The sequence below is a fragment of the Salvelinus sp. IW2-2015 genome, unplaced genomic scaffold (genome assembly GCF_002910315.2).
Source record: "Salvelinus sp. IW2-2015 unplaced genomic scaffold, ASM291031v2 Un_scaffold3163, whole genome shotgun sequence".
NCBI lineage: Eukaryota > Metazoa > Chordata > Actinopteri > Salmoniformes > Salmonidae > Salvelinus > Salvelinus sp. IW2-2015.
The window spans coordinates 42,939-47,697 of record NW_019944451.1 but is presented as its reverse complement, the minus strand read 5'-3'; the positions used below and the strand labels follow the sequence as shown (position 1 = coordinate 47,697).

Genomic DNA, 4,759 nt, shown 5'->3' with positions numbered 1-4,759 from the left:
CTCTCCCTCTTCCCATCTTTCTATGTTATATATATCTATAGACTATATCTTCTCTTCCCTCTCGTCCATCTCTTCTATGTCTATATATATCTATAGTCTATACTCTTCTCTCCTCTCTACCATCTCTTCTATGTTATATATATCTATAGTTCTTACTCTTCTCTTTCTCTTCCATCTCTTCTATGTCTATATATATCTATATGTCTATACTCTTCTCTCCCTCTCTCCATCTCTCTCTATGTCTATATATATCTATAGCTATACTCTTCTCTTCCCTCTCTGTCCATCTCTTCTATGTCTATATATCTATAGTTCTATACTCTTCTCTCCCTCTCTGTCCATCTTTCTATGTCTATATATATCTATAGTCTATACTCTTCTCTTCCTCTCTGTCCATCTCTTCTATGTCTATATATATCTATATTCTATACTCTTCTTCTCTCTCCCATCTCTTCTATGTCTATATATATCTATAGTCTACTCTTCTTTCCTCTGTCCATCTCTTCTCTGTTTATATCAATATAAAAAGTATGTAAGGGACAGAATTCTATTTAATAAATAAAATACAGTTTAATTCCTTGATGATGTGCTGCCATTACTCTTGTTAATGTTAATAATTAGCTTCCAGCAGGGTTGAGTCAATTCCATTTCAATTCCAGTCAGTTCTAGAAGTACACTGGAAATCCATTTCTCTGCAATGCTTTTCAATGAGGAACATTTGGATTGAAATGGAATTACCCAACCCTGGCCTACAGTTGTCAGGTTGTGACTTCTTATGAACTGTTACCATGGAGATACTATTATATGTTCTGAATGTAATTCTATCACTGTTACCATAGAGATACTATTATATGTTCTGAATGTAATTCTATCACTGTTACTAGAGATACTATTATATGTTCTGAATGTAATTCTATCACTGTTACCATAGAGATACTATTATATGTTCTGAATGTAATTCTATCACTGTTACCATAGAGATACTATTATATGTTCTGAATGTAATTCTATCACTGTTACCATAGAGATACTATTATATGTTCTGAATGTAATTCTATCACTGTTACCATAGAGATACTATTATATGTTCTGAATGTAATTCTATCACTGTTCCATAGAGATACTATTATATGTTCTGAATGTATATTCTTTATCACTGTTACCATAGAGATACTATTATATGTTCTGAATGTAATTCTATCACTGTTACCATAGAGATACTATTATATGTTCTGAATGTAATTCTATTACTGTATGTATCCATCTTCTTCCCATCTGAAGGAATAAACATCTATAATGAATGAAGCCTGTGAGAGTCTGGTGTTTTGTTCTCATGATGTTTAAATGTAACCACAGTGAGTGTACATGTCACGCCCTGACCATAGATTGCTTTGTATGTTTCTATGTTTTGTTTGGTCAGGGTGTTATCTGAGTGGGCATTCTATGTTGTATGTCTAGTTTGTCTGTTTCTGTGTTTGGCCTGATATGGTTCTCAATCAGAGGCAGGTATCAGTCGTTGTCTCTGATTGGGAACCATATTTAGGTAGCCTGTTTTGTCATTGTGGGTTGTGGGTTGTGGGTGATTGTTTATGTTAGTTGCTTGTGTCAGCACATTTCTTATATGGCTTCATGTTCGTTGTTCGTTTATTGTTTTGTATAGTTTGTTCTCTGTTTATTATATTCATGATGAACACATACCACGCTGCCTTTTGGTCCTCCGATCCTTCCAACTACTCCTCCTCAGACGAGGAGGAAGACGAACGTGACAGAATCACCCACCACAACCGGACCAAGCAGCGTGGTACCGGGCAGCAGCGAGTTCTGGACTCCTGGACTTGGGAGGAGATTTTGGATGGTAAAAGACCCTGGGCACAGGCTGGGGATATGAGGAGGCAGCACGGCAGCGCGACAGGTACGAGAGGCAGCCTCCCCAAAAAATTGGGAGGGGCACACGGGGAGTGTGGCAGAGTCAGGTTGGAGACCTGAGCTCACTCCTCGTGCTTATTAAAAGCAGCGCGTTATTGGTCAGGTACCGTGTTATGCGGTTAAGCGCACGGTGTCGCGAGTATGTGCCCATAGCCCGGTGCGCTATAGGGGAGCCCCCCCGAAAGCGTCATGCGAGTGTGGGCATCCAGCCAGGGCGTATTGTGCCTACTCAGCGTGTCTGGTCTCCGGTACGCCATTTCAGTCCAGGGTATCCTGCGCCCGCTCTGCGTGCTGTGTCTCCGGGGCGCTGGGAGGGTGCAGTGCGTCCTATGCCTGTGCTCCGCTCGTGCCGGGCGAATGTGGGAGTGGAGCCTAAGGGAGAGGTGCGCGTAGTAGGCACTAGATCTCCAGTGCTCATCCACACCCCGGTTTAACCTGTGCCTGCACTCTGGAGGGTCCGGGCTAGAGTAGTTATCCAGCCTGGGGGAGTGGTGCCAAGACTGCGCACCAGAGCTCCAGTGCTCTCCCACAGCCCGGTCCTACCGGTGCCTCCTCCAAACACCAGGCCTCCTGTAGGTCTCCCCAGCCTGGTGGGTCCTGTGGCAGCCCCACACACCAGGCTGTCTCTCCGTCTTCTCCCTACAGGTGCGCCCGTCTGTCCAGCGCTGCCTGAGCCGCCCGTCTGTCCAGCGCCGCCTGAGCCGCCCGTCAGTCAGGAGCCGCCTGAGCCGCCCGTCAGTCGCACTTTGCTCACTCACACGCATCGATCTCGCTTGGCGTGTGCAGTGCGTGAAGAGATGAATCATAGTCATTTCTTCTCTCACTTCCGGCATGACCCAGCGGAAGGGCGTGTGATGTGTTTTGTACAGTCCTCTAAGTGCCCAGGCCTTTTAGATAGAGATGTATCTTGAAGAGAGACATAGCTTCTTGGAAATTATACTTCCGGATAGAAAATGGGCTGTAAAAAGAGTTATGTTCACTTAGAGAAAATAATTAAACCTGTTTTAGAAAACTAGACAGTGTTTCTATCCAATAGTAATAATAATATGCATATTGTACGAGCAAGAATTGAGTACGAGGCCCGTTTGAAATGGCCACCTCTTTCCAGTTACTCACTGCTGATACTCACTGCTATATTTGAGCCATAAGAGGTTTTAAAAATATGAGAGATTGGTGTAGATATTTTGTTAGCTGTAACTCTAAGCAATTTGGCGTCTAGATTATTTGTACCAGGCGACTTGTCAATCCAAAAGAGACAACAGCATCCTGTTGCAATATGGGTCTTCCAAATGGACAATGACCCCAAGCATACTTCCAAAGTTGTGGTAAAATGACTTAAGGACAACAAAGTCGAGGTATTGGAAGTGGCCATCACAAAGCCCTGACCTTTGTGGCAGAATGAAAAAGCATGTGCGAGCAAGCCTGACTCAGTTACACCCGCTCTGTCAGGAGGAATGGGACAAAATTCACCCAACTTATTGTGGGAAGCTTGTGGAAGGCTACCAGACACGTTTGACCCAAGTATAACAATTTCAAGGCAATGTTACCAAATTACTAATTGAGTGCTGTAAACTTCTGACCCACTGGGAATGTGATGAAAGAAATAAAGTCGTATTCTGACATTTCAACATTCTTAAATATAAGTGGTGATCCTAACTGACCTCAGATTTTTACTAGGATAAAATGTCAGGAATTGTGAAAACTGAGTTTAAATGTACTTGGCTAAGGTGTAATGTAAACTTCCGACTTCAACTGTATTATATTTAGAGTTATTTATTATCTTTAGTTGTTCCCAAACGGCATGTGTTTTGATTTTGATAATTCTAAGGCTGCATGATGCGGCTCTAATGACGATTTGAAAAAAGTTACTAAAGGCATGAAGCTTGTGCTTTCTGTTTTTGTGCCGGCTGTACACACTGTCCTAGTCTGTACACACTTCATCCAGTCTGTACACACTTCATTCAGTCTGTACACACTATCAGTCTGTACACCTCATCAGTCGTAACACTTCATCAGTCTGTACACACTTCATCAGGCTGTACCACTTCATCAGTCTCTCATTCACACTTTGACAAGCACTTGATGAATGCCTCGAATTTCCTCGTCCCATTCCCTTTGTTTGGCCATAACCCTAAAAAAGCAATTCCTTTACCTCCAGTGGCTGTTGTGCCCTTGGGCTGAATATATAATAATTATAACTCTTCCCCCTGCTGCGTGCTGAATCACCTCTCAGTTGCATGGCTCTCAGTCATGTGAGTTTGGGTCTTTCTCACAGCTCCAAAGACTGGACACATCAGGGACGCACTGCGTGCGTCTTTATCCAATTCTAAGGTGCATATTAAAGAGAAATTGAAAGAACTGTCCACATTTACTTTTCATGCAGCCAACAAGATGAGTATTTCTAACGAACAACAAAAGCATTAGTACTGTCTAATACTATCCCCATAGTACAAAAGTTGACATTTCTGTGCGAGAAATAAATATTCAAAATAGTCTGGGACAGTTATGGAGCATTAAAAAATATTGTTTAAACAATGAGCCTGACGCAACAGATGAGAACGATGATAAGCTATAAGAGCTATATCGTTCACATTATAAGCGTAGCAATGAGCCAAACCGAAGATTTACACTAGTAGCTAGCTAACAGGCTAGGTTAGGCTACCGCTTAATCATTATATCACTGATTAAGGGCAACTCCGGACTGAAAGGCAGCTCCGGACTGGCGGCGGCTCCGGCGGCTCCTGACTGGCGGGCGCTCCTGACTGGCGGGCGGCTCCGGCGGCTCCTGATGGCGGGCGCTCCGGCGGCTCCTGACTGGCGGGCGCTCGCGCGT

The 4,759-nt window shown here is 43.4% G+C and overlaps 1 long non-coding RNA gene across 1 annotated transcript in view; it reads left to right on the top strand.

The window, feature by feature from the left end:
• Positions 1 to 304: 304 nt before the first annotated feature.
• LOC139025727 (uncharacterized) overlaps positions 305 to 4,759 on the top strand; it is a 45,228-nt gene continuing 40,773 nt past the window's right edge. The window contains exon 1 of the long non-coding RNA XR_011477330.1: positions 305 to 1,355. This is a non-coding gene — a long non-coding RNA (uncharacterized lncRNA). The remainder of the gene's footprint in view (positions 1,356 to 4,759) is intronic.